Source organism: Balaenoptera physalus (assembly GCF_965194825.1).
Source record: "Balaenoptera physalus genome assembly, chromosome: 7".
Taxonomy (NCBI): Eukaryota; Metazoa; Chordata; class Mammalia; order Artiodactyla; family Balaenopteridae; genus Balaenoptera; species Balaenoptera physalus.
Window position 1 is genome coordinate 35,468,269 of NC_138886.1, and position 12,073 is coordinate 35,480,341.

The following is a 12,073-nucleotide window of genomic DNA, read 5'->3' on the forward strand; positions in this document are numbered from 1 at the left end:
CAGCAGGGCCTGGTGTAGGGCCTGGCAAAGAGGCTGGTCCCTCTGGGGCGCACTGGAAGCCTGTGGCTCCCCCGCTCAGCCCTTAGTCTAAGGCTGTCCCAGTGTGTTTGCCCAAACATTCTGTGCAGGCGTCTCAGCCTCCTGCTGCCTCCACCCAACAGGGCGGCAAGGCTGTCGTCCTCTGTGCTCTCAGGCCCCCAGCTCACGGGGGACTATTATCATCCCCACCTCCAGGCCAAGTCCCTGGGTATGGGGTCAGGGACACGGTCCCTCCTCAGAAGCCCACCAGCGTGACACTTTCGTGCTTCCCCTCCATGCCTCTTCCTCCTCCAGCCTGGGGGAACTTTACCTAGTCTTAGGAAAGGATGGAGGAGGGAAAGGCTGGCTTTTCTGGTCAGTGTCCCGTAGATCTACTGCTGATGGCATAAAGCTGGTGCCCAAAGGCCTCCTGAGTTTCAGGCTTTTTGGATGGGTGGTGAATTTCACAAAAACCAATGTTAGTTTTTCTTTTCCCCCTTGATTTCTTGTATCACCCTTTCCTGAAGCATCACATATTGGAAGTACTGGGCACAAATATTCACATCAGTTTTTTGTTTGGACCACCTTAATCCTCATTTCTTTCTATGTAAGTAACAATAGGAGGGTGGGCAGGAAGGTAGTTTTTCTTTTTTCCCCCAATAATGGGATCATATGTACTGTCATTTTCATTTTCACTTAGCAATATGTACTCTTTCCACATAAACAAATATTTATAAATATCTTTCCACATAAACAAATATTTACAGAATAAATAATTCACATCAGTTAATACATCAGAAACATTATCCACCCCTCTCTCCCCACCCCATGCAAACACTGATTTCCTTCTTCAAGGGCTGAGTGGGTTGTGTTAAAAACAGACAGCCCTGCATGTGCTGTTGTGGCTTCCTCATATTTCTCCCAACTTGTTCCCCCGGCCTCCCTGAAGCCCCCTGGGGAGGACGCAGGGTTGGGGGGGTCAGGAGGCCGGTCGGGGGGCCACAGGGCTCCACCGCCACCTGCACAGAGCTGGAGCTCAGCTGATCCGCCTCGGTTTGGGGGAGAAGTTTCTGGGCTGCGTGTTTTGTTGTTCTTGATAAATCTAATCAAGTTCAAGTTCAATAAGGAATGAACTTAAAGAAGAGTCTTTCTCGGTGTGCAATTATAATTGCATCTACCTTTAGACTCGTAATGAAAATATAGCATTAGGAAGAAGGAAAAGACATTGGTGGGAGATGTTCCCAGCAGCTGAATTGGTGGGCAGGTGGCTTACCCAGATTCGCAACAGTAGAGAAGACTGTAAAGGGAAGTAAAGAAGTCTAGTCCAGTGCGGGAGTATGACGTCTCCAAAAAGCAATGAGACTTGCAGGTCCACGTGGTTCTATGAAGAGCTAAACAAGAGGAACCAAATAGTGGGGAGTGAGAAAATGGACTCAAAATGACCTGCACACGCTGACTGTTGTGGGCAACATCGGGTATCAGAAGGTCTGACGAGGGACGGGTCTGGCTGGGTGTGCTGCCTGGAGAGCCAAGTGAACAGCATCATAGCTTCCTTAAACCTGATCTCAAGGCCTGACTGGGCAGTGGTTGAGGTCAGCAGGGTGGGTGGACAAAAGAGACCATTCAGGAGGACCCAAGGCCCACGTGTCCTGGGGAGGCGGGGAGGCCTTTCAGACAGGTTTCCCACAAGGGTTGGTGTGGTAAAGGGCCTGCTGGGGAAGAAGTGAGCGCTCCATTGCTGCAGGTGTGGGCGTGCATGCCCAACAAAAACACCTTGGGATGTTTCCCATTTCTGCGATCTTTTGGGATTCAGTCCTCCAACTCCTGAAGCCCCTGGTTGGGAGCTATCTGCTCCTGAACACATGAGAAGGCTTGAACAAGCTCCTCCTGAATGAGCCTTCAGAACTCGGTCTCTGCCCCCTCTGCCTGGTAGGGGTGAACCTCCACCTAGCAGCACAGGGAATACCCAGGAAGCAAGGCTTGGCTGCTTAGCTGGCTCCCCTATAGAAAACCAGGCTCTAGACCCAGGCAGCTCTGGGTGACCGGGACAGAATCACAGAACATCTGAGCTGGAGCAGTCCGCACATCTAACCTTGCTGCTCCCCATACAGAGGATCCTGGGGCCCAGAGCGGGGATGACTTGCCTGGGGACACACAGCTAGGCTGGAACTCAGGTCTCCTGCCTCTGTTCTGGGCCTTTCTCTGCACCAGTTGCTTTTCTAGCACCTGGCAGTTGTCAGGAGGTGCTTCCTTCTTAGTTCAAAGCAGAAAAAAGCGGCTGCAGGGCAGGGGATCAGAGGGCAGACCAGGCCAATGGTCCCACGTGGCCCACGGAGTTAGAGGTGCCCTACGAGCAACTCGGCTGGGGCGTCCCTCTGCCGCATGGAGAACATGCTGATAGGCCTACCCCATCACTGCCTCCTTGTTTCTTGGATGGGATAAACCGTTTGGCCTTTGGACAAGATTATTTTTGCACAAAACAGGATCGTTATCACTTAATTGAAAATAATTATCCAATGCAAATTGAGTTCAACTTGTCTAGCTGGAAATAAAAAGTGAATATTTTGGGCAGTTTCACTGCTGCAAAGGCAGGTATTTAGCCCTGGGAAATCTCAGGGCCTCTCTTGAACGGCCCCCATGGCCGGGAAGACTAATTCACCACCTTGCCCAAATCAGGGCTTGTTCGAATGTGTCTGTAACAGAGGAGGTGTTCTGACAGAGACGGAGGCCCGTGGGTCGCTGAGTGTGGCAGGGATGCATGTAATCCCGCTCAGTGGTTCAGCCCCTGAGGGGCTTATCCTGAGAAACACAGGTCCCGGTCTCCTTCAGAAACAAAGAAAAAGAAAGGGTCAGGGGCAAGGAGAGGGAGCTGATGACGTAAGTCTAATGTGGGAGGTCACTTCCTGTCCTTTTCCCCTGTGTCCTCCATCCCAGGCACTGCACCTTCAAACACCCAGAAACCTGAGCCCAATATCCGAGCCCTCTGAGACTCTCTTGTCAGTCTCGCCCACATGCCCAGTTGACCACCAGCTCCATCTGCTTGCTTAAGTATTCCTTGGCTTTGTTCACTTCCTCCCATCCTCACTGTATCAGTTACCACTGTTGCAGCAATGCTGCCTAACAAACAGGCACAAATTCTCAGTGGCCTACAGTAATAGGTAGTTCTTTCTCATGGTTCTGCAGCTCCACTGACCTAAGCTGGGCTGGTCCATGAGTCCACAAGTGGGAGGGGTGGCTCTGCTCCATGTGTCTCTCATCCTCCAGGATCAGCGGGCTAGCTGGGCACATCCTTCTCCTGGTGATGGAAGATGCACAACATGGCAGGTGGAAACATGGGAGGCCTCTTAAGGTCAAGTCTCAGAACTGGTATCCTGTCACTCCTGCCCTATTCCATTGACCAAAATAAGTTACAAGACTAAGCCCAAAGTCTAGGGCTAGGAGAGTACACTCCTGCCATGATGAGGCTGAGGCCAGAGTGTGGGTGAGGGAGGGTGAAGGCTACTAATCTAGTTCTGACCCTCCCACTAGAATCTCCACTTCTGGTTTCACCCCCTCTAGTCTATTCTCCACAGAGTAGTTGCTCCTTCTACAATGCAAACCTGACTATGTCACTTTTCAGCTTAAAATCCTGAAAAATCCTTCCTTCTCCTTTTCTGAGAATAATTGAAATTCAATTGAAAAATTTCCATCTTTAACACTATCCTAAGTGTCCTATGAAATACATCAATGGCACAACTGTCATGGTGGCCCTTCAGACTGAGTTGCCTGGGCTCTCCTCCCTTCCAGGGGCAGCGCTGGCTGTTCATGCTTGCGTATGGCAGTGCAGAAACACGACGCAAACCCCCAAGAGCATGGGAGCAGCGGTACCACAGCTGCAGGATGGGGCACCCTTTATGTGTGGTTGCACAGGAAGGTCACAGTACAGCGCCAGGGTCAGGGGAGGGACTGTTACTCTCTTCCAAAACCCAAGCACGAATCCACCCAGAGGTAAACTTTCCCACAAAATCCACCTGTGCTCAGTGAAGCTGTACAGACAAGTACTACTCAGGATGTGACCTGCAGACCAGCACTGGTCTGAGAATTCTTGGTTAAATGTCCATGAAGGAATAAGGAGTTTGCACCAGAATGTACATCACTGTGTCACTAGGCTCACAGTTTAGTTCAGCTGACTTTTTCATAGCAAGAATTTCTCAATGAAGGAAGCAGTGATTGGCTCTCTGGTGTAAGCTCCTTATCTCGTGTGGACTGGTAAATTAATAATCTGTGGCTCAGCCACTTTGCGATTGCTCAGCTCTCCTCTGCTTCTGGAGACATGGACCTGAGGTGCCGAAGCAACTCTGAATGGCACCTCAGAGTAAAATTATAAGACACTGGGCAAAAGCTAGTAGTTAAAAAATTAATACAGTGCTGTAATAAAAAAGGGAAGCTACTTCAGTATGACAACAGATGGTTGCCTAAATAAATTATCTATGCTCCCTTGATGAAGTCAACTGCACTCATAATAGTTTGGGGACTTTATAACAGGATGACAAAGGCTGAGGACATAACAGTAAGTTTTTTTAAAAAACATGACACAAAATGGTGTGAGCAGTCTGCTATGTAACATGTAGATTAGGTAAATGTGCACACATTCACCTAGCCTGAAGGAACTGTGTGAAAATACGCAGAGTGCATATGTTAGCGTGGTGTGATTATACCCTTTTCTTCTTTCTTTTTCAAACTTCTGAAGCATAGTTCTGTTACTTTATAATGAAAAAAAAAATTTACACTTATTGATAACACATTTCCAAGACCCCTTCAGTTGGTATATTCTATTTCATTGTCTCCTTGGTTCCCAATATTAAAACATTAAAAAACTGTTAATTCAGAAACATAAACTCGGAATTTCTGATCACTCAGACTGGATTCTCATTTGTCCGTTCGTCCATTCATTCATTCATTCATTCATCATTCATCATTCATTCAACAAACATTTCCTGAGGACTCACGAGCGCCCTTCAGTATTGTGATGCGACAGCATCATGTCCCTGCCTCTCGGAGAGCCGGCCAGGGCTCACGCTTGCACTCTCCATGATTCACTTAACAAACATTTGCCCACTTTGCCCTGTGCCGTGGCCTGGGCTGGCACTGGGGAACAGAGGCATGTCCAGCCAGGGGAGAAGACAGATCAAACCCAGGAAACGTCTCTTCTTCAGAAACGTCAGTTAAAAGCTTAAAAACCTAATACATGCTCATAATAAATTCAAACAATATGAAACCAAACCCACTTCCTAGATATAAGCCAGAGGAAGCGTTTCGTATGTATCCTTCAGATTTCTTTCTAAGAATATATAAAGACATATTTCTTTATATATATGCACACATTCCCAAACATCTATATTCATGTCTACATAAACAGTAGTTTTATTTTCATTTTTTCAAAACATGGATCTTACAATGTGTTCAGTTCTGCAGCTTCAATGCTTATTGTTCTGAAACAAAGCATACAAATGTGCAAAGTGTTGGGCGACCACAGAGGACGAGTGACTGGTGCCAGAACAAGGTGGCCCTGATGGTGGCCATGATGTGAGATCTTCACAGCAATCCTGAGAGGTCTGCCCGCCCTGAAGCCTGAGCTCTCTGCTGCCCGCTTGCCCAGCCAGGCTTCACTGAGCTGGCCGCTGAACATGGTAGGATTTTGCTGGACAGAGAGGTGGGAGGAAGAGATGCCGGGGGAAAGAACGGCAGAGGTAAAGGCCTAGAGGCGGATGATGAGGCGGCCCCTCTGTGGTGCATCCCTCCATGGTGCAGACCCTCATCAAACAATTGCGAGCAGATGCACAGACCCAGGTCTTCATTTACGGCTCATCTCTTTTCTCTGTCTTCCTTCCAAAGCCCCCCAACTCAGCGGTCCCAAACTTGTCCCTCCAGCATCAGAAACCAGGGGGTGGCCTTGTTGGGAAAAGAGGGCTGGTTTGCATTGCTGGTTATTGGGGTCTCAGCTCATTACAAGAGCAAATGTACTTAAACATTAGGAAAGAGTTGCATTTACAAAGCCCATGTTGTTTACACAGTGAGGAGAAATTAATTCATGACAAGGTAGAGAGTGGGGTTTGGGGGGCCCCACTGTCCTCTGACCGCTAAACATTGGCTGGGGGGCAAGCCTGGCATGTGCTCACTTCCACTTTGACAGCTGGTCTTACAAAATGGGGACCCTTTCATCGTGAGAATTCACCTAATGCTAATCTGGATAATTAAAAAAAAAAAAAAAAAACAAGCAAAATACCCAACAGAAATTCAGAAGGAACTGCTGCTGATCTATACAAATACACCAGGCACATATCTACATTATATTTGGGTCACACTCCTGAAATGACTGGCTCAGGGTCTCTCTAGGTGACAGGGGGCAGGGTCTCTTCTGCAGTCCTCCTGGTCAGGGCTGCTCTGAAGTGAGCAGGCCAAGCCTGGGACACCTGCCAGGTCCCTTACGTGTTTGGTTCACATCGCTTAACCCACCCACCTTCCCCTTCCTTGTCAACTCTCTACCCTTTTCTGGGCCTCAGTGTTGTCCTCTGTAAATCGGTGTAAGGGTAAGGGGGACAAAAAAGGCATACAAAATAAAACAGAATGAGGAGGGGAATCTCTAAGAATCCTTTCCAATCTGATCTTATAAAAACAAACAAGGAGAAAACAGATCAGCCAAGAACCCCTGAGCCAGCCTGGGTTCAAGGCCACAGCCCAAGACCTTGTCCTGACATCTTCTTGCCCCATCCCCTGGCGTCTATCTTCTTTGGTTCCCAAACTTTAAGTTCCCTATCAGTTCCCTCCTCCCCTCCTCACACACACAGACCCACAGAGCCTAGACCTCCAGTCTGTGCCTGGCCCACCCATCTGTATCCCCAAAGTACAGTGACTTGGGACCTCGGCCACATCATCTGGACCCTTGACTCCACCTCTGCATCCCCCCGTTCTCCCCTGCACCCCATAGCTAGCACAGCTGCCTGACACTCCTCCCCACCAACCCCACTCTGAGATCACTGACAACACAGATCATTTGACCTGCCATGCTAGGATCCTTCCTGGAATCAGCACAACAGATAGCTCCATCTGCAGACCTGTTCTGTCCCTCGTCCTTTCCCAGCACCCTCCGTGCCCCAGCCCCACCTTCCCACCTGAATTCATCCCCCACTGGCCTCCGAGCCTGTGAACGAGAATTTCTGAGACACTCTATCTCCATCATTAGTTCTTTGAGCCTTTGATCCTTAGTGCAGGAGCCACCTCTCAGGGGAAGCCTTCCCTGATTCCATCCACACTTCCAACCCAAGTCAAACTGACCCTCTTGCCCCAGCCTCTTGCAGATCCACAGACTCTGTATCAGTCACCTGTGTACCTGTCATATTAACTTCCAGCCTTTTTCCACTGCACCTCAAAATACCTTTAAAAACTGATGTATAACTTACATAAAGTGCAGTTACATCTCAACACATTTTTTTCATATGCATATACCTGTGTATGGGTTTGGGATAGAGACGGGTAGGTAGAGGTAGAAGCTGGAAAGCTAGAAGACTCTCTGTGGGTCCGTGTGTGTTGGGGAGGGGGTGCTACCTGTAGGTAACTTAGATGCTGGAGGCCAAAGAAAGTAGACATATGGCCAGCATCCTGGGATGGAGTCAAGAGATCTCAGGATTAGATTCTTGATCAAGATCAAGGTCAATGAATTTTCGCATAGGTGAGAGATCATGCTGAATGTACAACTTTAAAAATCTTAATAATTTAATGGCTTCTTCTTGCTCAGTTGAATTGATTGCTATCATTTACTTCTTCATTCTCCCACTGTCAAACATTGCCAATAACTACAACTATAAAGAATACTCTGTGGACATCTTAGCTGGTAATTCTTTAAGGCCATTCCTGGTTAATTTATAGAGTAGGGTCCTAGAAGTGGAGATACTGGGCCAGAGGAATAACCCTTGTAAGACTCTTTACACATATGGCCAAAGAGCTACATGGAATGTATTAGTCTGTTTGGGCTGCCATAACAAAATGCCACAGACTGGGTGGCTTAAAACAGCAGAAATTAATTTTCTCACAGTTCTGGAGGATGGAAGTCCAAGATCAAGGTGCTGGCAGGGTTGGATTCCTCTGAGGCCTCTTTCCTTGGCTTGTAGACGGTGGCCCTCTTGCTGCCTCTTCACAGGGTCATTCCTCTGTGCATGTGCCCCCTGGTGTTTTGTCTGTCTTAATTTCCTTTTTTTATAAGGACACCAGTCATATTGGATTAAGGCCCATCTTAATGGCCTCATTTTAACCCAATTACTTCTTTAAAGGCTGTATCTACAGACACAGTCACATTCTGAGGTACTAGGGGTTAGGGCTTCAACATTTGGGGGGAACACAGTTCATCCCATAACAGAGTTCTTCCTCAGAGGTTGGAAATGTCCTCTGGTGTCCTGTGGCTTGGTTGTGGCCCCCTCGTTTCCTTCCAAAGCTAAGATGTATTTTGGTGTGAAGCCCTCTCCGTGTCTCTCAGCCTTACCCGTTTCCCTTTCTTCAAGTCTCTCATCCCATCACTGTCCACAGCTGTCAATCAGTCTAAAGCAGAGATTCTCAACCTCTAATGCACACTGGAATCTGAGAGCTTAAAAAACTATCCTGGTGCCTGGGTCCCAACCCAGCAGATTCGGATGTGGTCGGTCTGGGGGTACAGCCTGGATGTGTGGAACTTTAAAGCTCTTCAGGTGGCTCAGTGTTTTGCCAAGGTGAGAACTTCCAGTCTCTGGTCTCTCTTCTTTGCTTTTGCAAAGCATGAGACAGGGCACAGGGGCTGTTTAATTACCATCTTTCAAAGTTAATTAAAGCTCCATATTCTCAAGTCTGTTTTTAACTCCCTTAAACAAGTTCATTTTAAAGCATGGTGGTAATTTGGCTCTTTTGTTAAAATTAAGTCCTTAAAGTAAAAATTAAAAGACAAAATGGAAAACCACTGGGCATAGAAAATCCACCCTGGATTTAATAGAGTCTCTTAAGTCGTGGACTGGAGTGAGACTCTTGCCGCTCGATGCAGCTGGGGGAGCTCGCTATACATCGTGGTGCTTGAGGCTTTTGTTCTGTGTAAGCTTTTAAAGGAAGAGGATAACAGCTAATTTTCATGAGAGTCCTGCTTCTGTGGTGGGGTGATTAGAAAACTGTTAAGTTTGGGCTCCTCTAAGTTTCACACCCCAACTCTCAATGTTAGAAACAAAGTTTTAAAAGATTCTACCCAGGGGTGAATCTCACAGACACAGTGAACTAAAGAAGCCAGAGACAAAAGAGTCCCTATTGGATGATTCCATTTATACGAGGTTCAAGTACAGGTGAAACTAATCGACAGTGACAGGAATCAGACCTTGATTGCCTCTGATGTGTGTGTTTGTTGGAGGAGAGTCAGATCCTGAACACTCTTCCGAAGCCTTGGTGATGGACAGATGGGCACACGGCTCAGCCGGTTTGGGGGAAGACGTCTGTGATACTGGCCCCGCTTCAAACCATGGCTTTCGCAAGTGGCGCAGGGTCCATCATTGGCAGGACGGAGTCACAGCCCCAGCCCCAGGCCCGGGCGCAGTCTGGCCTCCGCTTGCTTGCTCTGGTCCTCCAAGCTGCTCCTCTACCCTCAGCTCTACCCTCAGCTCTACACAGGATGCCAGCTGTGCTCTTTCTGTCCTGCACCTTTGTACACGCTGCCCCTCCTGCCTGAGATGACCCTCCCAATCTTGTTCCCCTGGGATTTGGTCATCCTTCATATCACAGCAGGGAAGTCATTCCTCTGCCTCCAGGCATGGCATTAATCACACCCTTTACTTGTCACTATTTGTTTTTGCCATTAGACTGGTGTTATTTTAGGGACAGTACTGTCCCTATTTTCAGTGCTGGGCATGATGACGGGCACCGAGTAGAGGCTTTAAACGGTGTTTGTCATTGAACTGTGTTAGTTTAGAATGGGAAGCAGAGAGCTGTAGACAAATGTCTTTTGTTAAAGCTATCTGTCTACTCATAACAATATTTGAAACCAGATGGAGAAACGTGATTCAACTGACTCTGGGTGGGTGGGGATCTGCGGGCACAGGCATGGGCCGTCCCCAGCTCCAGAGTGAGCAGCAGAATGGCTCTGCAAAACAGAGGGACAAAAATTTGACACTGGGGTGGGACAGTGCTGGAGGAATGGAGGGAAAAGATGGGGAGAAGGTAGAGAGAGTGGGTAGAAGGAACTGCAAGGACAGTGGGAACAATGCGTTGTGTCACGTGACACCTCCCTGCAGCCCTGAAATCTTCACTGAAGTTCCCCAAACTCACAAAATGTTTAATGGGAGTGTATTTGTGAGTGTGTGAATGTATGTGTGTGACACAAGTGCGTGCATGTGTGTGTGAATATGTATACATGTGTGAGAGCATGTGTGTGTGTCAGCATGCATGTGTAGGTATGTAGGAGTGTGGCTAGCATGTACATGTGTGGGTGTATGTATATGTGAGCATGTGTGAATGTGTGTATGTATGAGTGGGAATACGTGTGTAAGTGTGTGCCTGTGGGCGAGTGTGAACATGTGGGAGTGTGTATGTGGGCAAGTATGTGCATGTGTGCATGTGTGTGTGGGCTGAGAAAGGTTGTGGGTTTCCTGCCTGGATTGCTTCGGGATTGACGCTGAGGCACCATGAGGCAGTCAGCTTTGCATCGCCCAGCAATCATGGTAAGCACAGAGCATGGCACTGGGGCCAAATCTGTGAGGGGCCAATAGCCCCCAGCTGAGATCTGAGTCACATTTAATGAGCCACTAGTTTCATCAAGAAAGCCAGTCTTGGTTGCTGGGCAGTGCCTGCCTGGAACTCTGTGCTGAAGAGTGAAGCCTTCTGAGACTCCAAGGGAAAGGAGATCATGATTGATTAGCAATGTCTGCCCTGGCTCTGATTGGCATGGTGGCAGCCTGCATCCTGGCCTCTGATGGGCACCAAGCGATGTGCTTGGCTTTTGGGATACAAAGATGAACCTGACATAGTACCTGCCCTCGAGGGGCTCCCTGTCTTCTGCGGGAGACTGAGAAAGTAAATAGACAATTGAAAGTACAATAGATGTAGGCTAGATGAGGAGGTTGAGAGGCACAGCTGAGAGAGACATTGATGGTGCCTGGAGCAGAAGGGGAGGTTTCCTCATGGAATTTCTGACCAGGCTGACAGGGTTGGAGAAGCAAAGGAAGGAGGGCATTTCCAGCAGAAGACACAGGATGAGCAAATTCTCACAGGAATGAAAATGTGGGGGTATCTGGGGGCAGGACAAAGGGGGAATGGCAGGAGATGGGGAGGGCAGGGAGTCCGGAGCTGACCTGGGCGGGGGGCTGAGTACTGTTGCCTAGGAGGTAGTCCCTAACAGGGTCGCCTCAGCCAGGTACAAAGGAGGCCCACTCTCAGCCCGGAGGACAGCTCCACACGGAGCCTGGGCATCCCAACACACCCCTCCCTGACCGAGGGAAGCCTTCTCTGTCCCCATTTTCCCGGCTGCAGACCATGGGAACCACGCCCCATGGATCCTGGTGTTGTATATGCTGTGAGCTGCTGCAGGTGTGGGACAAAAAGCCACAGATAATTTGCATGAGATGGAGAGCACATTTTCAGTTTCCCTCTCTCACAAATTGCAAATTTCACTTTCACAGCCCTTCTTTCCCCCATCACAACCACCCTTGTTTCTCCACAGCACCTCAGGAGTCTGTTGTCACAGAGACACCCCAGGTTTCCTCTGTGGTGTTTCTGCCTCACCAGCCTCCAGGGCTCCAAAGAGCTCAACACCCGGTCTTTGACGTCCCCTTCTCCAAGCCTCCTCCAAACGCTGGCTCCATGGCCCATTCTGGCTCATGGAGAGAGTCCCACACTGGGAGGCAGGGGCCTGGACTCTAGTCCTGGCTCTGCCCCTAACTCAGTGCAGGATATGAAGCTCTTTATGGGTCTCAGTTTCCCCATATGTACCAAACAGGGTTCTAGATTTGATCATTTCTGAAGGTCCTCCAACTTGTAGAATGGTGACTTTCTGATCTTGACAGTTTCTTTGTCATGG

General features: G+C 48.7%; 1 pseudogene across 1 annotated transcript in view; it reads right to left on the reverse strand.

Moving 5' to 3' along the window:
• Positions 1-12,073, reverse strand: part of LOC309663961 (large ribosomal subunit protein uL23 pseudogene) — a 50,055-nt pseudogene that overhangs the window by 26,731 nt on the left and 11,251 nt on the right. The window contains exon 2 of the transcript XR_014268433.1: positions 1,292-1,409. The product of XR_014268433.1 is annotated as a large ribosomal subunit protein uL23 pseudogene (transcript). The remainder of the gene's footprint in view (positions 1-1,291; positions 1,410-12,073) is intronic.